Source organism: Macrotis lagotis, chromosome X, assembly GCF_037893015.1.
Source record: "Macrotis lagotis isolate mMagLag1 chromosome X, bilby.v1.9.chrom.fasta, whole genome shotgun sequence".
NCBI lineage: Eukaryota > Metazoa > Chordata > Mammalia > Peramelemorphia > Peramelidae > Macrotis > Macrotis lagotis.
In genome coordinates this window covers 80,344,939-80,369,447 of record NC_133666.1, presented here as the reverse complement: position 1 = coordinate 80,369,447, position 24,509 = coordinate 80,344,939, and the positions used below count along the sequence as shown (strand labels likewise).

Here is a 24,509-nt window from a genome sequence, read left to right as displayed (position 1 = left end):
TCTGATAAGTCTGATAATCAGGTCCAAAGCCTACAATTTTCATGTGCCAATGAAGGCAACCATTAGTCAATAAGAAACCATTGAGCCAAGAAGAAATAGGACATCAAGATCTGATTCACTTCTTGGCTGACCCAGACAGAAATGACCCTTCTCTTCTTTATTTTTTAAGTTTTTGCAAGGTGATGGGGTTAAGTGGCTTAACCAACTCTTCTCTTCTTATCATATCCTCTCTAGGTATGTAAGTTTCATCGTGTATAAAATGAAGGGATTGAACAAGGTGGGCTTTGAGGATTCTGGCATCTTCTGAGCCTACCCACCCTTGAGACTTATGAGATGTCCACATGGGTTGTCTAAAAGTTGGTTTGCAAAAAGCATTGAGGAATAACTCTCTGTGAGAAATCTTGCAATTTGTGCCTTGAAAAGAGGACAGTTAGATGGTTAAAGTGAATAGAGACAGCACTGGATCTGGGGAAAGGAAGACCTGAGTTCAAATCCAGCCTAGGTATAGTTCACTTCTACCTGTCCCAGTTTTCTCAACTGTAAAATGCAGGTAATAATCGAATGTACCTTCCAAGGTTGTTGTGAAGCTCAAATGAGATCATACTGGCTAATTTTAAAGTGCTCATTTCACTATTATTTTAGGGACCACAAGGTGATTATTCAATCCCTGAAAGAGGAATACTGAACCTGAATTATATCTTTCAACACTACACACAGATGAACACAGATGAAATGCACACATGTATGTGCACATGCATGCACACATACATGTACATATTTTGCTGGTCCAAGAGTAAAGAGAGTCAGAATAAAACTGCTTTCCTGGTCACTGTATCTTAAAATGGGGAGCATTATCCCAACTTTACACTTGCAAGTTTAACTCCTCAGCAGATGGAGAGGAAGCAAGCATTAATTAAATATCTACTGTAGCCAAGCATTGTGCTACAGTACAGTACATATATTATTTCATTTAATCCTTACAACCTGGGAGGTAGGCGCTGTTATTTATTTCTATTTTAGTGTTGACAAAACTGAGGCAGACATAGTTGAAGTGACTTGTCCAAACTCATACAGCTAGGAAGTGGCTAATACTGAATTAGAACTCAGATCTCCCTGTTTCCAGGCCTCATACTCTATCCACTGCACCACCTAAGTGCTGAATAAGTAGATAAAAGACAATTACAAATGAGTAACCAGCTACTAATCAGAAATTGGGGAAATTATACAGATAAGAATAAAGCAGAGGGGTGGCTAGGTGGCCCAGTGGATAGAGCACTGGACCTGGAGTCAGGTGTAACTGAGTTCAAATCCAGCCTCAGACACTTAATAATTACCTAGCTATGTGGCCTTGGGCAAGCCACCTAACCCCATTTGCCTTACAAAAAAAAAACCTAAAAAAAGAATAAAGCAGAAAATAAACAGAATGCATGAGCTCTTCTAATGGTAGTGAGATGAGATCTCAATCAACCAAGAGAGAAACCCTGATCTCACCCTCAGGGAAAGTCCCTAGAGTCTTTAGGGTCATGTTGTGGAGCCAGCTTCTGCTACATGGCTGCCATTTACTAAAGTATGGATTTCTTTCCATATCTTTGGAGCTAGTCTCATTCTTATGTATCTCTCACTCCCAAAGAAATTAAAGTCCTTCCACTTACTTGGGCCCTTGCTCAAGCACAGTGTCAGAAGCCATCTAGACCTGGTCTCTCATTTTACAGATGGAGAGAGTAAGGCCTAGGGACAGGGAAGGATTTGCATGAGGGCCCACAGATAGTAAAAGTAGAGTCAAAATCCAAAGTCAGGTCTTCTGACACCAAATTCAACCTCCATTCTACTGTGCTATGGAGGCATTATAAATATTACCGTCCCCATTTTATTTTTATTTTTTGCAATGTATTTTTCTTTCTAAATTATTTTTTTCATTCATATGCATATACATATTTTTAAGTTACAAAAGTTCCTTCCACCCTCCCTTCCTAGCCCCCTCCCCTGAGCAGCAAACAGTCAGGTTAGCATTGTACATACATATTTTTGATAAGCATGTTTACAGATTAGTCATTTTCGGTCTGAGAAATTAGGATTAAGGGAAAGAGATACATAAGAGATCATTTTTATCAAGTGTTCATAAGATTCTGAAGGATTTTTTTGTTTGTTTTGTGTTTTTCCCTCTGGATAGGGATAATATTGTTCATAGCCAGTCTCCTAGGGTTGTCCCAGCTCTCTGAACTGTTGAAAGCAGTTTCTTCCATCAAGGTTGTTCATCTCATAATGTTGTTGGTGTGTCCATTGTTCTCTTGGTTCTACTCCTTTTGCTCAAAATCAGATAACTCATTCCATGCTTCTCTAGAGTCCAGCCATTTATGGTTTCTTATAGAACAAAAATATTCCATAGTGTTCATGTACCATACCTTGTTTAGCCATTCCCCAACTGATGGTCATCCCTTCAATTTCCAATTCTTTGCCACTACAAAAAGAGCTGCTATGTTATGAATATTTTGTAAAATGTGGGACTTTTCCCATCTTTTCTAATTTCTTCTGGATATAGACCTAAAATTGGAATTGCTGGATCAAAGAAAATCAACATTTTTCTCACTCTTTGGTCACAGTTCTATATTACTCTCCAGAAAATGATGGATCTCTTCACAAGTCTACCAGTAAAGTATCAATGTCCCAATCCTCCCACAACCTCTCCAGCATTGAACATTTTCCCTTTTTCTCTTCTTGGATAATTTGACAGGTGTAAAGTGATACCTCATTGTTGTTTTAATTTGCATTTCTCTAATCAGTATTGATTTGGAGCATTTTTTCATATGATTACATATAGCTTTAAATCCTTCATTTGAAAATTGTTGGGGCGGCTAGATGGCGTAGTGGATAAAGCACCGGCCTTGGAGTCAGGAGTACCTGGGTTCAAATCCGGTCTCAAACACTTAATAATTACCTAGCTGTGTAGCCTTGGGCAAGCCACTTAACCCCATCTGCCTCGCAAAAACCTAAAAACATTGTCTATTCATATCCTTTGACCATTTATCAATTGAGGAATGATTTGTAACCTTATAAATTTTATACAGTTCTTCGATATATTGTAGAAATGAGACCTTTATCAGAACTTCTAGTTGTGAAGATTGTCTCCCAGCTTTCTGTTTTCTTTCTAATTTTGACAGCATTGATTTTATTGGTGCAAAATTTTTTAAAATTTAATATAGTCAAATTTGTTTATAATAATTTTTATGTCTAAATCCTGTATCCATTTGGATCTTATCTTGGTAGAGGGTGTGAGGTGTTGGTCTAATCTAAGTTTCTCCCATACTAACTTCCAATTTTCCCAACAGTTTTTATCAAAGAGAGAGTTTTTACCCCAAAAGCTGGACTCTGGGTTTATCAAACAGCAGATTATTATAATCGTTTCCTACTATTGCACCTAGTCTATTCCACTGATCCACCACTCTATTTCTTAGCCAATACAAGACAGTTTTGATGACTGATGCTTTGTAATATAATTTTGGATCTGGTAGGGCTAAGTCACCTTCTTTTTCACTTTTGCACTACTTGATCATGGTGTATAATTCTAGTAATAACTTGCTGTAGTCTCATTGCTAAAATTTTATTTAGGATTTTTGCATCAATATTCATTAGGGAGATTGATCTACAATTTTTCTTTGTCTATTTTGGTTCTTCCTGGTTTAGGTATCAGCAGCACCATGCTGGTATCATAAAAGGAGTTTGGCAGAACTCCTTCTCCTATTTTTTAAAATAATTTATGTATAATAGGAATTAATTGTTCCTTAAATGTTTGGTAGAATGCACTTGTAAATCCATCTGGACCTAGAGAGTTTTTCTTAGGGAGTTTATTGATGGTTTCTTCAATTTCTTTTTCTGAAATGGGGTTAAGTAATTTATGTCCTCTTTTGTTAAGCTGGGTAGCTTGTATTTTTGCAAATATTCATCCATTTCACTCAGGTTATTCAATTTACTGGCATACAGTTGGGCAAAGTAGCTCCAAATTATCTCATTAATTTCTTTCTCATTGGTGCTTAGTTCACCCTTTTCATTTTTGATACTGGTAATTTGGTTGTCTTCTTTCTTTTTCTAATCAGATTAACCAAAAGTTTGCTTATTTTATTGACTTTTCCATAAAACCAACTCTTAGTTTTATTTATGAGATCAATGGTTTTCTTGCTTTCAATTTTATTAATCTTTCCCTTGATTTTCAGAATTTCTAATTTGATATTTAATTGGGGATCTTTAATTTGTTCTTTTTCTAGCTTTTTTACTGTCCCATTTCACAGATGAGGAAGTCAAAGACTGGAATGGTTAAATGACCTGACTAGGGTCATACTCCATCATGCAAAACACCCTAGGCTTGTCCAGAAACATGGATTCTAATCTAGCTCCCCAATAACTCATGAATAAGACCCTCAACTTTTCCCAAAAGACTTTCTGTGATGAAGAAAGTCCTCTTCTTGTATTCTCATATATTACTAATTTATTACTTATATTTCATATTTGCTAATTTACTATTTGACTTGACCCAATGCCCACCTTAGCAAGAGTTACCAACTCTCCAGGGTCTGGACAGGTTGAGAAGGGGAACTCTAATTCATACTTTAAGTAGCTAAATTTTCCTGAAGCAAGTTTACCACATCATGGTATGTGTGGAGGCAACTCTCAGGGATGGGTTAGACTAGGGGTAGGGGCAGCTAGGTGGTGCAGTGTTAGGAGGATAAGAGTTTGAATCCAGCCCCAGACACTTGACACTTACTAGCTGTGTGACCTTGGGAAAGTCACTTAACCCTGATTGCCTCAAATCTAGGGTCATCTCCAGTGGTTCTGATTCATATCTGGGCACTTGACCCAGATGGCTCTGGAGGAGAAAGTGCAGCTGATGATTTAGCACAGTACCCCCTCACTCAAATCCAATTCATGTGCTTGTCATGACATCACATCCCTAATGTCATGGCCTTCTATGAGAACAAAGAACCAACATCATCATCAGACCAAGGGGTCACTGGAGAGTCATTGAGAGCCAAAGCTCTTCAAATCATCCATCTGGATCTGGAAAGTGCTTCAGCAGTCATCTTGTACAACCCTCTTCTTTTATAGTTGAGGAAAATGAGAGCCAGGGAGATGAAGTAGGAAAGCCATATAAGTCACCTCTTAGAGTGTTAGAGGTGAGATCTCAACCAATGGCCTCCACTGCTCTCAGTTCTTCTTCCCATGTTGCCTTGGGAAAATTCCCCATCCTGTCTCTGAACCTCAGTTTCTCCTTCAGAGTCTTTTTAGGTAATTATTTTTTACAATGAACTAAAGCAGTTTGAGAGTACCCTGAAGCCCAGCATTTCATCATTTTTTTTCTGGGAAGAACATCATAAATTAATGCAGAGAAGCCTAATTGTACCTGGCCAGGATCCCAGAGAGTATGAAGCTAACTGCTACATTGCAAAACCAACAATCCTAATTAGAAAGTCAATGTTTCAGCTGTTGAACTTTTCCTTCTTTTTAGTTGAATATTCAGCTGCAGCTGTTCCAAGGGGCCCTACACTGGAGGGGGCAGGAGTCTGCCAGGGCTCGGTTTACCTAGGGCCATCATGAAATGCCTTCTTATCAACTCTGTTAGGAGACCACACTGTCAAGAAACCCTTTCTGATGAATTTACCAGGATTAAATGTTCCTTCAAGGCTGAACTCAGTTTTGTACTGATTTGCAAACTTCTCTTAAGTCCTGTTTTTACTTATTAAATTGAACACAATTCGTAGGTAATGTTTAGACCTTATTTTTCATACTTGAAATGAATTGTTTTTGTAAATGGTGAAGAAAAAAACGAGCATGACAAAGAGAGGTAAATGAACCGCTAGATAAATCCCCCTGGGGTGTCTATCCCCTGGATAGTCCCCAAATGACTGCCCAGAAATGTGGCCAAGGGGGAGCAGGGAGAGGGAGTGTAGATTGAGGTGGGCTGAGAAGAGGTTTTGCACAGTTTGAGAAAGCAGAAAAGGGATCACAGCAGAACCAGAAAAGCATTGTGCACATTAACAACAATATTCTAAGATGAATCAACTACAATGGACACAGCTCCTCTCAACAGCTTGGTGATCAAAGACAACCCTAACGGGACTATTATGGAAAATGACATCCATATCTGGAAAGAAAAAAAAAACTATGAAGTCTAAATGCAGAGCAAAGCAGACTATGTTCACTTTTTTTAAAGTTTTTGCAAGGCAATGGGTTTAAGTAGCTTGCCCAAGGCCACAAAGCTAGGTAATTATTAAGTGTCTGAGGCCGGATTTAAACTCAGGTACTCCTGACTCCAGGGCCTGTGCTCTATCCACTGTGCCACCTAGCCACCCTCTATGTTCACTTTTTAAAACTTATTTTGTTTTTCTTTCTTTCTCATGATTTTTTCTTTCCCCTTAGTTCCAATCCCTTTTTTGCAACATGAATAATATGGAGTTATGTTAAATGCAATTGTACACATACAACTTTTTTTTAGGCAACGGGGTTAAGTGACTTGTCTAAGGTCACACAGCTAGGTAATCATGTGTCTGAGGTCAGATTTGAACTCAGGTTCTCCTGACTCCAGGGTCATTGTTCTATCTCATCTAGCTGCCCCTACATGTATAACTTTTGTGAGATTGTTCATTGCCATGGGGTGGGGGAGGGGAGGAAGGAAAGGTGGTAGAAAAATGTGGAACTCATAAACTTGCAAATGGGTGAAGCTGAAAACTACCTTTGCATGTAATTGGGGAAAAAATTAAATTAAAGTTAAAAAGAAAAGAAAAAAACTAAAAGATATCACAGATGTGAAATCTGACTCAGAAGCCTTCTAGAACTGGACTCTCATTTTACAGACGGAGAGAGAGAAAAGGGAGAGATTTGCTTGAGGTCCCACAGATAGTAAAGGCAGAGCCAAAATCCATAGCCAAGCCTTTTGACACCAAACTCACCTTCATGCTACTGTGCTATGAAAGTGTTATAAATATTACTGTCCCCATTATACAGATGAGGAAGTCAAAGCTTGGAATGGTTAAACGACCTGACCATGGTCACACAGCTAATGGACATGGTCACACAACTAATGGAGAGCTGGAATGGACATCTAAGGTCAACTGACCCCACTTACCCAGTGTGCTTAACCTGGGAATGCCTTCCAGTTTCTGTCTACTGCTCACAGTGATGGCCTTTCTCAGTCTGCTAACAGCAAAACAGAAAGCTCTGACAGTTCTCAGGACCAGGACAAATCACCCTTTGGACATTTCTTTCAGGTTTCATTTCCTGACCAGTTTCTCTCTATCCATGAGCTACTTGGTTTCATATATAGGCCCGTTCCCTCCCCAAACAAGACCCAAGTAGTCTGGACTGAATTCCCATTTTTCTGGGTGAAGTTTTTGAATCTGAGAATTGTTTGATGGGGACAAAATCCTCCACAGTCTCTCAGGCTCCATCGCTCATCTTCAAAAACTTAGGAATAAGAATTTCCCCCTCCCCTCCAAAAATCACTCTAGATTCTTTCACTAATAGCCCAATACTCAAGAATTTAGCTTTGGCTTTAGGTTGTGGTCATCAGTTCCATGCCCCTCTGACCAGAAAGAGATCATGTCTCTTCTTCCTCTCCACTTCCATCTCTCCTTTTTCTTATTTTATTTTCAATGAGAGGGACGGTAGAAAGAGTATGTTAGATTTGAGGTAGAAAGACCTGGATTCCAGTCCAAATTCTACCAGTTATGTGACCTTGAGCAACTCACTTTACCTCTGAGCTTCAGTTTCCTATATATAAAATGAAGGGTTTAGATTAGATCATAGATTCATAGATTTAAAGTTTAAGGAAACATTTATGGCCTCTAATTTGATGCAACTTTCATTTTTCAGAAAAGGAAATTAATTTCTCCAAAGGAAAAATGAATTGTTCAAGGTCATGCAGAATATGGCACAGATGAAATCTGAATCCTAGTCTGTTCACTCTAAATCTATTTCTAAGTACCCTTCAAGCTTTTTACCTATGATTCTCTGGTCTTACAACCAGGACGATACCCTCTTAGGTTGCCTTGGAAACCAAGGATGTGGAGATTCAGGCAGAGAAATGAAGGGATCCTAACTGCCTTCTCCATTTTCCATGACAGGCCTGTTGCAAGCAAGTGTTCCAAGGTAACCCAGTGATGACTGAGGGGTCCCCTACCCCAAAATACTTGTTTATACCAGAGCATTGAGAAGTGGGTCTATAGGCCTGGACTTTCCTTTTTTTTCAGTATCTCTTGAGAGAGAAATTTTTCCTTGCTATGTGTGGGCGTAGGAGGGGACTCCTAGTAAACCACCATACTGGACCTTGGAGATTTAAGGTTTCCTGGTTATTCAATATCTATCTTATATACCCCTACATTATGTTGAATGAAGGGATGAGGGGAAGAATTGTTATGAAAAAGGTTAACTAGAAGATTCTATATGTGGGAATCTAGAGTCATAAATTTCTTATTTTAATAGTTTATCAATATCTCCTATCTTAATGATCATAATAATGTTTGCCCTTCATTCTCAAAGAGGACCATGACATCAAGGCGGTGTTGCTGTGACAAGCACATGAATTGGATATGAGTGAGGGGGTGCTGTACTAAGCACCAGTCTCACTTCCATCTGGGTCCAATGACCAGATATGAATCAGGATGACTGGAGATGGTTCTGGATGTGAGGTAATCAGAGTTAAGTGACTTGCCCAAGGTAGATGAATAGAGCACTGCCTTGGAGTCAGGAAGACAGGAGATCGAATCTAGCCTCAGATATCTCCTATCATCTAGTCAAGTCAAACTTGCAAGGGAGGAGCTTGGAGAAAAAGGGGGTACAGTATATGAGTTTCTTGACTCGTGTGCCCTCTGGTGATCAATGGGGATGCTGCAGTCTTTCATTTGCCACCTGGTGGTCATCTCAACCATTGCTAGATAAAAGGACCCATTACTTTTTGCAGGCAAAAGGAGGGCAGCAAAGTGGGGGTGCTTACATGGTTCACCCCTAGAGTACCTCACCAAAGAACCAGGTATCACAGATCTGTGGACCCTGAGGCAGAAGCTGGTATCAAAAGGGAATAGGGATCCCAGAAGTCAACCATGAATCCTACAGTTGCTCTTTAATACCTAGATAATGTCAGCCAGGGCACTTCCTCTCCCTGGGCCTCAGTTTCCTCATCTATAGTACTAGAGCTCTGGGTGAGATGGTCTCTGAGGACCCTTCCAGCTCTGTATTATATCAGCCTGCAGTCGGCTGTGGAGGGTAGCCTCATGGTATACTCTATTAAGGCTTTCATACTTGGGGAGCATGCGGGTCCCTTAGATCTAGAACTGGGGAACAAAGCTATGTTTATTCTTACTGGTTCATATCCCTCTGGCTTACTTGCTTGTATTAATGGCTCCAGAACATAGATTAGGGCCAGTAATCAATCAGTCAATAAAAGTTTATTAAGTGTTTACTAGGTTTCAAGCTTTATATACTAAGGACAGGTAAGTGACAGTGCATAGAGCACTGACCTTGGAGTCAGGATAGGAATTCAAATTTAGCCTTAGACACTTGACACTCACTAGCTGTGTGACCTTGAGCAAGTCATTTAACCCTGATTGCCTCTCATCCAGGGCATCTCCAGTTGTTCTGATGTATATCTGGTCACTGAACCCAGGTGACTCTGGAGGAGAAAGTGAGGCTGGTGAGTCAGCACAGCCCCCCTCACTCATGGCATATTCTTCTTCAAGAATGAAGGACAAACATCATTCACTAGGACAGGAGATACAAAGAAAAGCAAAAAAACAACCCCTGCCCTCAGAGAGATCCCAGTCTAATGGGGGAGACAATAAGCAAAGAGGTACAACCCATTTGCACACTGGCACACATTAAAGAGCTTTCTTGTTTTTTGTTTGCTCCTTGCTCTCTCTTCATCAATCATTCAGCCAGCTAGCTTTTGATTTTCTATCATTCATCTAGGGATGGGGAGCATCTGTCTATCCATCATTGGTCAGTCTATCTATCTATTATCTCCTCAAACTGTGTTTCCAAGTTGGGAAGTAGTAGAAATGGAGTCTTTATCTTCACCAAGAAGAGAAGCAGAGGAAATAACCCTGTGCAATGGCATAAGGAACAACTAAGGTTTGACACCAAGACATCTGGTGACAAGAAAGTTAGCTGTCTTTGATACTTCTCTCTGTCTCTGTCTCTTTGTTTGTCTCTCTCTCTCCCTCCTTCCCTCCCTCTGGGTGTGTCTCCTCTCTCTCTGTGTTTTCTGTCTCTATTTTTCTGTCCATTCTCTGTCTGTTTCTCTGTCCATCTCTGTCTCCCTCCTTCCCCAATCTTTGTCTCTTTGTCTCTGTGCTTATTTTTGTTTCCTTCCATCTCTGTTTCTCTCCTGTCTTTTCCTCTCTCTCTCTCTCTCTCTTTCTTCTCTCAGTCTCTCTCTGCCTCCATTTCATTGTCTCTTTCTGTCTGTTTCTGTTTCTCTGTCTCCCTGTTACTCTCTCTTTTTGTCCCTATCTCCATCTCTGTCTCTGTCTGTCTTTTTGTATCTCTTGCTGTCTCTGACTGTCTATCTCTGTCTCCTACTGTCTCTCTATGTCTTTGTTTCTATCTCTCTGCTCTCTCTATGTCTTTTTCTCTGTGAATCTCTGTATCTCTGTCTGTGTGTGTCTTTATATCTGTCTCTCTTAGTGTCTCTGTTCTATCTCTGTTCTATGTCTCTATTTTCCTACTCTGCCTTTATGTCTGTATTTTCATGTTTCTGTCTCTTCCTCTGTCTCTCTCCTCTCCAATCTATCTCCCTCTATTTCTATCCCTGTCTCTATCTTGCTGTCTTTCTCTGTCTCTCTTCCTCAATCTTTGTCTCTTCCTGTGTTTCTCTCTATTTTCTGTCTTGCTATCTCTTCCCTTTCCTATCTCTCCATGTCTCTCTGCCTCTCTGTCTCTAACTCTGTCTTTGTGTCTGTCTGTCGCCCTTTCTCTCTTCATCCCCCCTCCATATATCTTTCTGTCTCTCTCTCCTATCTCCCTCTGTATCTTCTCTTTTCTCCATCTCTCTCCTATTTCTGTCTTTCTGCAACTGTTTCTGTATCCCTGTCTCTGTCACTCCCTGTGTCTCTGTGTCTTTATGTCTCTGTCTCTCTCTTTTTTGTCTCTCTCTATCTCTATCATTCTCTGTCTGTCTCTCATCTGCCTGCCTGTCTCTATTTTTCTTTGTCTCTGTCTCTCTATGTCTCTCCCTCTCTGTCTCTTTTTGTTTCTATCTCTCTTTTTGTCTCTCTCTGTCCCTATCTCCATCTCTCTTTGTCTCTTTCTGTCTGTCTTTTTGCATCTCTCTCAGTCTCTATTTCTCTCTGTCTCTTTCTGTCTATCTCTGTCTTCTTCTTCTCTCTCTCTATGTGTGTTTGTTTCTCTGTGAGTCTCTGTATCTCTCTGTTTCTGTCTGGCTGTATGTGTTTTTTTAATATGCCTGTCTCTGTTAGTGTCTCTATCTCTGTTCTATAACTCTGTATCCATAAGTCGCTCTGCCTCTTTGTTATCCTTCTGTGTTTTTGCTTCTTTCTCTGTGTGTCTCTTTCTGTCTTTGTCTCTCTGTGTTTTGGGGTGTCTCTCCCCTCTCTTTGTCTCTATCTCTGTTTCTGATGCATCTTTATGTCTCTCTGTATGTTTGTCTCTCTGATCCTATCTCTCTAGTCTATGTCTCTCTCTCTGTATCTGCTTCTGTTGTGTGTCTCTCTTTGTCTATCCTCTACCTGTCTGTTTATTTCTGTCTCTGTCTCTGTCCCTTTCTGTATCTCCTTCTCTACACCTTTCTGTGTGTCTCTCTCTGAGTGTCTGTCTCTATTTTATCTCTCTGCATCTTTATGTCTCTGTCTCCCTAAGTGTGTCTCTGTCTCTCTACCTCCTTTCTGTTTCTCTGTGTTCTACGTCTCTGTCTGTTCTCTGTCTGTCTCTATAACTCTGTCTCTGTCTCTGTCTCTTTTCTCTATGTCACTCTCTCTTTATCACTCTGTGTATCTCTGCCTCTCTCTGTATGTCTCTGTGTCTTTACATCTCTTTCTCTCTTGTGTGTCTTATTGTGTTTGTGTTTCCCTGTCGATGTTTTCTGTTTCTGTCTCTTTGTCTCTATGTCTCTTTCTCTTTTGTTCCCTCCTATCTCTGTGTCTCTGTCTCCTTCACTCTGATCTATCTCTCTGTGTCTCCCTATCTCTTTCTCATTGTCTCTTTAAGTCACTCCTCCCTGGTGTGTCTCTCTGGCTATGGTTCTCTCTGCCTTTCTGTAACTCTGTCTCTTTCTCTTTTATCTCTCTTTCTGTCTCTGTCTCTCTGTCTCATTCATGTTGATCTATCTCTCTGTGTCTCTCTATCTGACTCTGTGTCTGTCTCTGTATGTTTCTCTGTGTCTCTATCTCTGTCTCATCCTCTCTCTCTCTCTCTCTCTCTCTCTCTCTCTCTCTCTCTCTCTCTCTCTCTTTTCTCTCTATGTCAGTCCTCCCTGTGTGTCCTCCGGCTTTTGTTCTCTCTGTCTTTCTGTGACTCTCTGTGTCTTTCTCTTTTGTCTCTCCTCTCTGTCTCCTTCACTCTGATCTATCTGTGTCTCCTCCCTAGTTCAACTTCTTTCCTCCTCACTGGTGTTTCTGTCTTCCTCCCTGTTTCATCTCCCATGTCTTCTCTCCCACCCAACCTTCTCATTGCTTGAACAACCTTACCCTTGGCCCTGAAGATCCCCCCTACTCCCTACTCTCCTGCAGTGGCTCCTAATGACAATGGAAAAGAAGGTGAGCTTTGGCTCAGGGAGGGGTACTGTATTCCATTCCTTCCCTTAGAACTCAGTATCTTGTTATCCTTAGACAGATAACCTCTATGGTTCCTTTCCTGTAAATGACACCTATTGGATTAGTTGGTATCTGAGTCCCTTCCAGCTCTGGCTGTAGGATACTCTGGTGTGATCTTGGCCAAATCTCTTTATCTCTGGTCCTCAGTTTCCTCTGTGTAAAATCAGAGTTGGATTCAATGACTTATGTCCCTTTCATTTCTAAGTTTGTCATCTTATGCATGATCTTGCCCAGATTACTAGGCCTATCCACTTTATTCATCTGAATAATAAAGGGAAGAGGAGCTAGTTTAGCTGGTCTCTATGAACCCAGCATTCAAGGTCCTCCATACTCAGCTTGACTTCATGAGGTCCTCCCTCCACATATTCTTTGTTGGGCCCAAACTAGATGACACCCCAAACCTGTCCCAGTCACTTTTCTCTAGTTGCCTCATGCCCACTGCTCCCTGGGCCTAGAGGCATGGGTCAAGGGTCCTTCCCATCTTCAGGCATATGCTCCACGAAGCCCTGGGCTTGGTTCCTCCCAGGTATAAGTATCTCCTCTCCTCCGGTTTCCCAGTTTGCCTTTTCCCCTAGACTGCTAACTGAGTTCTTCCTTGGGCCATGCTCTTCTAGGTACACCCCCAGGAAACTGTAAGCTCCCTGAGGATTGGGTCTGGTTCACTGCCAGTCTTTGGCTCCCCAGCACCCAGTGGGAAGCTTTGCCCTAATAGCTGAAAGCTTTGAACTTAACTGGCTTTGAAAGGAGTAAGACCATTGAAAGTCTAAGCATACTGCCTGCTGAAGGAGCAGCTCAAACCTGGTCCAACTAAGAAGCAGGTTTTTCTCATTTCTTTGGTCCTGTCCCAAAGTAGCAGGCTCATCCAGGTAGGCTCTCTAAGGTTCATTTCATCCAACCCCCCCCCCCCAGAGGATCCAGTCAGGGCCCTGTCCCCTCTCCTTGGGCTGAGAGGTGTGAGTACAGCCTTACATTAACCTGTTATAGAGGAACAAGCCAAGGGAGATACACAACATAGCTGACAGATTAGTTCACAGAGATTGGGCTGCCTACACCTCTGCTCACAAGGACACCCTAATCCCTCCCAGTTCCTGATTCAGTGATGCCCCTGTCAGCCTCCTCTGATCTGCTTCTTGTGGACCCTACTGAGTCTGAATAAAGCCAGACTGAGGAACATCATTCTCCTTTCTTAGTGTCCCCACTCTGGTACAATTCCTTGGTCCATCTCACTTACTGGTCAAACTGGTCAAAAACAAGACCACAAGACTTCCAAGGGAGGCCAGAACCAGATTCAATAAATTAAAGTACAATAAAACATAGATAACTTTGCACTTTAAATCCAAGTCAATATAGGCCCACAGGAATCCTTATATATGGGATTAATGGCCCCCATTTCAATTTGAATGTGACTCCACTGACCAGGACTTTACCAGCAGTCCTATGTTGTCATTGTAATTAGATAATTTCAGTTGTGTCTGACTCTCTGTGACTCCATTTGGGGTTTTCTTGGCAAAGATTCTAGGGTGGTTTGTCATTTCCATCTCAATCTCATTTTATAGATGAAGAAACTGAGGCAAACAAGGTGAAGTGACTTGCCTAGAATCACACAGCTAGTAAGTGTCTGAGGCTGGATTTGAACTCAGGTCCTCCTGACTCCAGCCTTGGCACTGCAGTGCCACCTAGCTACCCCCAATAGTTTCCTATAGTCTTCTAATAGTCTCCTATTTGGTCTGCTTTAAATCTTTCCTTACACTAGCTACCCTCTACTCAAGTGCCAACATGATCTTCCTAAAGTCAAAGTCTGACCATGTCATCATCCCTAGCCCCATCTACTACCACACACACACACACACACACACACACACACACACACACACACACCTCTGCAACTTTGAACAGGCTGTTCCCCTCACCTGGAGCACTCTCATCTCACCTCTGCCTCTTAGAATACCAAGTAACGTTCAAGATTCAATTCATTGTCTCCTACTAGAAATCCTTCCTGATTCCCCCGCACACAACTCCCCTCTAAAGGGAGGCTGGAGAGGTAAGATGATAACAGGGAATAGAAGTAAAGCTGTCCTTCAGGAGAGCTGGGCTTCCCTCCCTGTCAATGTTGTTTGGCTATTTTTCCTGCATGCTTTGCAATGACTGTGACTCCAAACCAAATCCACTCTTCATCTAGGGAAATAACATGATGTAACAGCAAGATTTCTAGCTTCAGTGGAACAATACCCAACTTCAAATGCAGGCTCTACTGCTTCCCAGCTGTGCGTGACCAGAAGAGTAAGTCACCAACCCATGTTGCAATTTTCGCACCCATAAATGGGAAATGAGACACTGAATCTCCCTAAGGGGCTGGTGTGATGCAAGGCATTTGTCAATCTTAGGGAGGAGCCCTGGGGGCCATGAGAATTGAGTGTCTGAAGAAGGGTTGTCCCCAGAAGCCAGATCAGACTTGTCTGCTAGGCCGCAGCAGGCAGAACATGAAGGAGAGGGGAGGAAGAATGGGGCGGCAGGTCTGGGGTTGACCCATTATGGTATGGACTGACTCTGGATACAGAAAGCCATCCTGATCTGGAGGTAGCCAACATAGAAAGGCTGAAGAGCCACATGGTAGGACTGACCAGTTCAAGTAGGAGCTGAACTAAATGACTCCAGCTAGGGTTGAGATTCTGGGACAAGACTAGAGAAGTGTGATTTATGATTGCAAAGAAATGGGTCACTCAATCCCAGATCTAGTGCTGGAATGAAGTTCAGAGGCAATCTACTCCAAACTCCTCATTTTACAGGGGAGGAGACTGAGGCTCAGATTAGAGAAGGAACATGGAAAGACAGTAGGAAGGTAAACTGACATGGAGTCAGTTTCAGATATGTATTGACTAAAATAAGTCACCAGTCAAGAAGAATGAAGATGAAAACAGGGAGGTGGGGATCGCTAGACTTCTGAAGAAAAGGGGGTAAAATCAGGGAAGATCCTTTCAAGAGATTTTTCCATGACATTTGAAAAGACTTTTTGAGCAGCTATGGTAAGATCACTCTATGGTGATCTGACATCCTTTCCCTCAGCTCTCTAACCTCAGTTGCCCTTTCAGTAACAGGATCTGCTAGGATTCATTGGCCCCTGAAGTCTATGACAGATCTAGACCTAGGAGAGTCTATGGTGATCTGACATCCTTTTCCTCAGCTCTCAAGTCCTCAGTTTCCCTTTCGGTATCAAGATCAGTTTTGTGTCCATGGACCCTGCAAGCTGTTCAGGTCTAGATCTTGGAGTTTTTTGGATTTTTTTTATTTTGAATTTATTTATTTATTTTGGAATTTTACAATTTTTCTCTTAATCTCCTTTTCCTCCCCCCCCCCCCACAGAAAGCAATCTGTTACTCTCTACATTGTTTCCATGGTATACATTGATCTAAGTTGAATGTGATGAGAGAGAAATCATATCCTTAAGGAAGAAAAATAAAGTATAAGAACTAGCAAAATTACATAATGAGATTTTTTTTAAATTAAAGTTCTTTGGTCTTTGTTCAAACTCCATGATTCTTTCTCTGGATACAGATGCTATTCTCCATCACAGGTACCCCAAAATTATCCCTAATTGTTGCACTGATGGAATGAGAAAGTCCATTAAGATTGATCATCACGGGGGCAGCTAGATGGAGCAGTGGATAGAGCACTGGCCCTGGACTCAGGAGAACCCGAGTTCAAATTCAGCCTCAGGCACTTAATAATTACCTAGCTGTATGACCCTGGGCAAGCCACTTACCCATTGCCTTGCAAAAAGCCAAAAAGCCAAAAAAAAAAAAGGTTGATCATCAACCCCATGTTGCTGTTGTGGTGTACAGTGTTCTTCTGGTTCTGCTCATCTCAGCATCAGTTCATGCAAATCCCTCCAGGTTCTCCGAATTTCAATTCCTCCTGGTTTCTAATAGAAAGATAGTGTTCCATAATGTAAATATACCACAATTTGTTCAGCAATTCCCCGACTGATGGACATTCACTCAATTTCCAATTCTTTCCCACCACAAACAAAGCTGCTATGAATATTTTTGTACAACTGATGTTTTTACCCTTCATGATCTGTCCATGGTATAGCTCCAGTAGTGATATTGCTGGATCAAAGGGTTTGCACATTTTTATTGACCTTTGGCTATGATTCCAAAATCTCTCCGGAAAGACTGAATGAGTTCACAGCTCCACAACAATGCATTAGTGTCCCAGATTTCCCACATCCTTTTCAACATTGATCATTGTCCTTTCTGGTTATATTGGTCAGTCTGAGAGGTGTGAGGTGGTATCTCAGAGATGCTGTAATTTGCATTTCTCTAATGATTTAGAACAATTTTTCATATGACTATGGATTGCTTTGATTTCCTCAGCTGTAAATTGCCTCTGCATATTCTTTGACCACTTGTCAATTGAAGAATGGCTTGCTTTTTTTTTGAATATTTCTCTGTTTATTTTAGAAAAGAGTCCTTTGTCAGAAGTCAGAAGTACTAGTTGTAAAAATTGTTTTCCCAATTTACTACATTTCTTTTGATCTTGGTTACAGTGGTTTTGTCTGTGCAAAAGCCTTTTAATTTAATGTAATCAAAATCATATAGTTTGTTTTTAGTGATGTTCTCCATCTCTTCCTTGGTCATAAACTACTTCCCTTTCCATAGATCTGACAGGTAAACTACTCCTTGATCTTCAAGTTTGCTTATAGTAATATTTTTATGTCTAAATCCTGTATCCATTTGGATCTTATCTTGGTAGAGGGTGTGAGGTGTTGGTCTAATCTAAGTTTCTTCCATACTAACTTCCAATTTTCCCAGCAGTTTTTATCAAAGAAAGAGTTTTTATCCCAACAGCTGAACTCTTTCAGTTTATCAAACAGCAGATTACTATAATCATTTCCTGCTGTTGAACCTAGTCTATTCCACTGGTCTACCACTCTATTTCTTAGCCAATACCAGACAGTTTTGATGACTGATGCTTTATAATATAATTTTAGATCTAGTAAGGCTAAGCCACCTTCTTTTGCACTTTTTTTCATTGACTTTTTATTTCTCCATGTGAATTTGCTTACAATTTTTTCTAACTCATTAAGTTAATTTTTTGGAATTTTGATTGGTAGGGCACTAAGCAGGTAGTTTAATTTAGGTAGAATTGTCATTTTATTTTATTAGCTCAGTCTACCCATGAACAGTTGCTATTTGCCCAGTTATTTAAATCTGATTTTATTTGTGTGAGAAGTGTTTTGTAATTGTTTCCATAAAGTTTTTGAGTCTGCCTTGGCAGATAGACTCCCAGGTATTTTATATTGTCTGAGGTTACTTTGAATGGGATTTCTCTTTCTAGCTCTTTCTGGTGTATTCTGCTAGTCATATATAGAAATTTTGAGGATTTGTGATGGTTAGTTTTATATCCTGTGACTTTGATAAAGTTGCTAATTATTTCTAGTAGTTTTTTAGATGATTTATGGGATTCTCTAGGTATACCATTATGTAATCTGCAAAGAGTGAGAGTTTTGTCTCTTTCTTCCCAATTTTAATTCCTTCAATGTGTTTTTCTTTTCTTATTGCTGAAGCTAACATTTCTTTTGTTTTACTTGGCCAAGGCCATACAGCTAGGTAATTATTAAGTGTCTGAGGCTGGATTTGAACTCAGGTACTCCTGACTCCAGGGCCAGTGCTCTATCCACTGTGCCACCTATCCACCCCTGAAACTAACATTTCTAATATGATATTGAATAACAGTGGTGATGATGGGCATCTGTGTTTCACCCGTGATCTTATTGGGAATGTCTCTAGCTTATCTGCATTGCATATAATGCTTGTTGATGGATTCAGGCAGATACTGCTTATTATTCTGAGGAACAATCCATTTATTCCTACACTCTCTAGTATTTTTTAGTAGGAATGGCTGCTTTATTTTGTCAAAAACCTGGAGGTATTCTTTTAAATCATTCTTTCAGAGTCGCGGTTATATCATAAGTGTCCATTATTTCTGGCCAAGTATATTCTCTTTAATAGATACAAATCTTCAGAGCTATGAGAGTCTTTCTCCCATGTGGGGATATATCCAGTTTTATCTTATTGGATTACAGTTGTTTTTCTTTACCCCTCCCCTTTTTGTAACCTTTTCTTGAGTCTCCTGTTTGAAGTTCAAAATTTCTATTTAGCTCTGGTATTTTCATAGGAAAAGTTTGAAGTCTCCTATTTCATTAAATGTCCATCTTTTCTGCTGGAAGAGAAAGCTCAGTTTTGCTGGATAGTGAATTCTTGGTTGTATTCTAAGCTCCCTTGCTCTTGGGAATATTGCATTCCAGGCCCTTCAATCCCATAATGTTGAAGTAGCCAGATCCTCTGTAATCTTTACTGTAGCTCCTGGGTATCTAAATTGTTTTTTTCTGTCTGCTTGCAGGATTTTCTCTTTTAACTTATAGTTCTGGAATTTGGTCACAATATTGTTCAGTGTTTACATTTTGGGGATCCTTTTCTGAAGGGGATCGATGTATTCCTTCAGTAACTATTTTGCCCTATAGTTCCATGATGTCAGGGCAATTTTCCATCCCTAAATTCTGTAATATTAAGTCCAGGCTCTTTTTTCTCTTCAATATCTTCAGGGAGGCCAATGAATCTTAACTTTTCTCTTCTAGATCTATTCTAAAGATCAGTGGTTTTGCCAATGAGGTTTTTTATATTTTCTTCATTTTTTTTCAATTTTTTGGTTTTGTTTAATATATTCTTGTTGTCTTATGAAGTCATTAAGTTTCCACAGACACCATTCCTTCTTTTAGAGAAGAATTTTCTTCATTTACTTTTTTGCAACTACTTTTCCATTTGGTCATTTCTATTTTTGAAGTTTTCAATTTGATCAATTGAAGTTTTGAGAGAATTATTTTTTTTTAATTTTTCCAATTATATTTTCTAAGGATTTCTTTTCTTGTTCTAAAGGTCATAATTTTCTCTCCCAAATTTCCCAATTGATTTTTAAACTCCTTACTGATTTCTTCATGAAAGTCTTACTGGACTGGAGACTAAATCATATTATCAAAAGTTCTAGATCTCTCTGAGTTAGGGTCTTTACCTTCTATGTAGTTTTCTATGGACCACCTTTTTCACTGGACTTTCTTAATTTACATAAGATATTGTGTTGGGGGAGGGGCTGGTTCACAGAAATTTTGTGTTGAGATCCCTAGAGACTTTGGTTACTGAGATTAGTAATTTCAAGTGGGCATGGCAGTAGGGAGTGCTAGAGGTTTTACTCTGAGTTAAAGAAGTCTAAGTGGGCTGACCAGTAGTGGTGGTAGAGGCTTTGCTCACTTAGCTTCATAACTATAAGGGCACAGGCCAGTAGGGGGTGCTAGAGACTTGCTCATTGAGTGTAATAACTCCACTCAGCCAGTAGTGGGCGCTAGAGGCTTTGCTCACTGGGATTAGGAACTCTAAGGGCGCAGGCCAGTAGGGGGTGCTAAAGGCTTTGTTCAGTGGGTTTAGTAACTGCAAGGGCACATGCCAGTGGGTGCTAGAGGCTTCGCTCACTGAATTTACTCTTAAGTTGGTTGGCCAGAAGTGGGTTATAGAGATTTTTCTCACTGGAATAAGAAACTCCAAGTTGTCCATCCAGTAGGAGGTGCTAGAGGTTTTGTTCGGTGGGATTACTAACTTCAAGTGGGCAGGCCAGAAGGGGGTGCTAGAGGTTTTGCTCCACCCAGCCAGTAGGGGGTGCTAGAGGCTTTGCTCATTAAGTTTAGTAACCCTAATTGGGTCGGCCAGTAGGGTGTGTGACAGGCTTTGCTCACTGGGAATAGCAATTCCAAGCTACCCAGCCAGTAGGGGGTGCTAGAGGTTTTGTTCAGTGGGATTACTAACTCCAAGTGGTCCAGCCAGTAGGGGGTGCTAGAGGTTTTCTTCATTGATTGTAATAATTGCTCCCAGCCAGTATGGGGTGCTAGAGGCTTTGTTCACTGGGCTCAATAACTGTAAAGGTGACTGGCCAGTAGTGGGTGCTAGACGCATTGCTCATTGACTGAAATAACTCCACCCAGCGAGTAGGGGGTGCTAGAGATTTTGTTCAGTTGGTTTAGTAACTCCAAGAGATCCAGCCAGTAGGAGGTACTAGAGGCTTTGCTCACTGGGCTCAGTATTTCCAAGTAGTACAGACAGTAGGGGGTGCTATAGGCTTTGTTCATTGAGTGTAATAACTCCACCCAGCAAGTATGGTGTGCTAGAGCTTTTGCTCACTGCGATTAGTAACTCCAAGTGATCTAGCTAGTACGGAGTACTAGAGGCTTTGCTCACTGGGATTAGTAACTCTAAGTGGGTCAGCCAGTAGTGGGTAGTAGAAGCTTTTCTCATGGGAAATAGTAAACACAAGCTGCCCAGCCAGTAGGGATGCTACAGGCTTTGTTCAGTGGGTTTACTAACTCTATATGGGCTGGCAAGTAGGGGTTGCTAGAAGCTTTTCTCCCTGGGATTAGTAACCCCAAAGGCACAGGCCAGTATTGGGTGCTAGAGGCTTTGCTCATTTTACTTAGTAACTGCTAGTCAGCTGACCAGTAGGGGGTGCTAGAAACTTTACTCATTTTGCTTAATAACTTCTAGTACGGCAGACAGTAGGGGTTGTTAGAGACTTTGCTTATTTGCCTCAGTAACTCCAAAGGGCCCAGCCAGTAGGGGGTGCTGTTTTGCTTTCTCTGGATTGCCTGCGACTTTGGCCTCTCCCTACACCTGGAGGACATGGCTGGCATTGCTGCATACTTTTATCTTTGAACAACCAGGTCTATGACATAAGTTGAGATAATTACTGTCCCTATTCACAGTTGAGGGAGCTCTGCTGTCCACACTGGAGCCTGCATGGTAGGGGGTCTGTTACTGTGTTTGTTCTGGGAAGAGGACACTGCTGAAATGAAAGTATGGAGCTTGTGGTCCACCAGACCAGAAGAGCCCAGCAGATCAATGTCTGTAACTCTCTGCAGGAACTTGCCCTCCAGACTTGCTGGAGCACCCCAGACTATCAGTCCCACAGTCAATGCCTCCACAGCTGATCCTAGGCTAGTCCGGCTCTCATCTTGCCCCTCTGGTTCTTTGCTCCCTGTGCCCGGCTCATCCACAATCCCAGGAGACAGAATTGGAGGTAGATTTTCTTCTCCTAACTTCTCTTTTTGGGTTTTGTCAATTAAATTTCTGTTAAGAGGTTTGTTTCATATTGTATATGAGGGATGATCAGGAGACCTTAGCACAGTGCCTGTCTTTTCTCCACCATCTTGGCTGGAAATCTAGATCTTGGAGTCTACAGTGATCTGGCATCCTTTCTCTTAGCTCTCTATCCTCAGTTTCCCTTTTAATAACAGGATCATCTGGGACTCCATGGGCCTTGCAGCCTGTCCCATTTCTAGACCTAGCAGTCTATGGTGATCTCACATCCTTTCCTTCAGCTCTCTAGCCTCAGTTTTCCTTTCAGTAAAAGGGTCTGCTTGGACGTAATGACCCCTGAAGTCTATGTCACTTGTACACCTAAAAGACTACAGTGATCTAGGATCCTTTAGTTCAACTCTAGGTGTCAGTTTCCCTTTCAATAACAAGATCAGTGTGGAGGCCGTGGCCCCTGTAGTCTTTACCAGTTCTATACCAAGGAGTCTATGGTTATCTGACATCCTATCTCTCAGCTCTCTTGACTCAGTTTCTTCTCCATGGAGCTGCAGGCTGTGACAGTTATAGACTTAAAAGTCTATGGAGATCTGACATCCTTTCACTTAATTCTCTTGCCTCAGTTTCCCATTTAGTAACAATAGCAGTATGGAGGCCAAGAATCCTGTAAATTTTGCATTTCTAGATCAAGGAGTCTATGGTAATCTGACATCCTTTCCCTCAGCTCTCAAGTCGTTGGTTTCCCCTTCAATAACAAGATCAGTTATGAGTTCATAGATCCTACAAGCTGTTGCAGGGCTAGATCTTGGAGTTTATGGTGATCTGGCATCCTTTCCCTAAGCTCTCAATAAGAGGATCAGCTGGGACTCCATGTCCCTTGCAGGCTGTAGTAGCTCTAGACCTGAGAGTCTATGTGTATATGACATCTTTCCCTCACCACTCTTGCCTCAGTTTCTATCTCAGCAATAGAATCACTTTGGACTCCATGGCCCTGGAAGTCTATGCCTATTCAATACCAAGTAGTCAATGGTGATCTGACATTCTATCCCTCAGCCCTCTAGCCTCAGTTTCCCTTTGAGTAAGAATTGCCATTTCATGACTTAGGAGATTATGGTGATCTGACACCCTTTCACTCATGTCTCCAGGCCTCTGTTTCCCTTTTGTTAATAGGATATGCTTAGACTCAACAACCCCTGAAGTCTGTGCCACTAATAGACCTAGGAGTCTACCTTGGGCTGACAACTTTTCATTTAGCTCTCTTGCCTCACTTTCCAATTGAGTAACAATAGCAGTGTGGAGGCCAAGGATCCTGCACATTTTACCAGTTAGAAATCAAGGAGTCTATAGTGATCTGACAATGTGTTCCTCAGCTCTCTTGCCTCAGTTTCCCTTAGAAAAAGAACAGATTGAATTCTATGTACCCTTCAGGCAGTGCCAATTCCAGATATAGGACTCTATGATGTTCTGACACACTGAACCTCAGGTCTCTATGACTCATTTTCCCTTTCTTTAAATAGGATCTGCTTGGATTCAAAGGGCTCTGAAGTCTCTGCCAGTAATAGACCTATAAGTCTACAGTGATCTGGCATCCTTTTCCTTAGCTCTCTTGCTTCAGTTTCCCTTGCATTAACAGCATCAACTGAGACTCTATGTAACCTGAAGTTTGTACCAATTCCAGGCCTAGGAGTCAATGGTGATATGCCTTTCTTTCAGCTATTTAGCCTCAGTTTCCCTTTAAGTAACAAGAATACCTTTGACTCCATGGAAGCTTCAGGCTGTGTCAATTCTAGATAAAAAAGTATATGGTGATCTGACACTCTTTGCCACACCTCTCTTTTGTTAGTTTCCCATTCAGCAAAAGAATCAACTTGGACTACATGGCTCTGAAAATCCCAAAGTGTTGAACTGAATGATGCAGGACTTCCCAGTAAGAGTATGTCAACTCCCCCATCACCTGGATACTGCTCTTGCCCTGAAAAGGGGAGTTAGGCCCAGCCTCCAGGAGCATGACAAAAGGGAGAGTTGAATGGGCTGATTACTATAAACCTTATTAAGGAAAAAGCCAAATAAAACCATATTTTATATCTAAAGCCCTCATTTGAGGTAGCATAAAGGTAGTGGAAATATTAGTCTAGTCAGAACAACTAGGTTTGAGTGCCCATGAATTGGGGAATGGCTAAACAAATTATGGTATATGGATGTTATGAAACACTATTGTTCTATAAGAAATTATGAGGAACACGATTTCAGAAAAGTCTGGAAAGACCTGCATGAATTGATGCTAAGTGAGATGAGCAGAACCAGAAGAACACTGTACGTGGGGGCGGTTAGGTGGTAGTGGGGGTGGCTAGGTGGCACAGTGGATAGAGCAACGGCCTTGGAGTCAGGAGTACCTGGGTTCAAAATAATAATTACCTAGTTGTGTGGCCTTGGACAAGCCACTTAACCCCATTTGCCTTACAAAAACCTAAAAAAAAAAAGAACACTGTACATACTAACAATATTGGGTGATGATCAACTTTAATGGACCTGCACACTTCATCAGTGCAATGATCAGGGACAATTT

General features: G+C 41.2%; 1 protein-coding gene across 7 annotated transcripts in view; it reads right to left on the bottom strand.

Moving 5' to 3' along the window:
* CHIC1 (cysteine rich hydrophobic domain 1) overlaps positions 1-24,509 on the bottom strand; it is a 218,320-nt gene that overhangs the window by 114,627 nt on the left and 79,184 nt on the right. The window contains exon 7 of one of the 7 annotated variants that reach the window (XM_074200811.1): positions 11,415-16,731. The exons of the other annotated variants lie outside the window; for them this stretch is intronic. The gene's annotated coding sequence lies outside the window, so the exon portion shown is untranslated. Of the gene's footprint in view, positions 1-11,414; positions 16,732-24,509 lie in introns of those variants that run through there. 7 annotated transcript variants of the gene reach the window in all.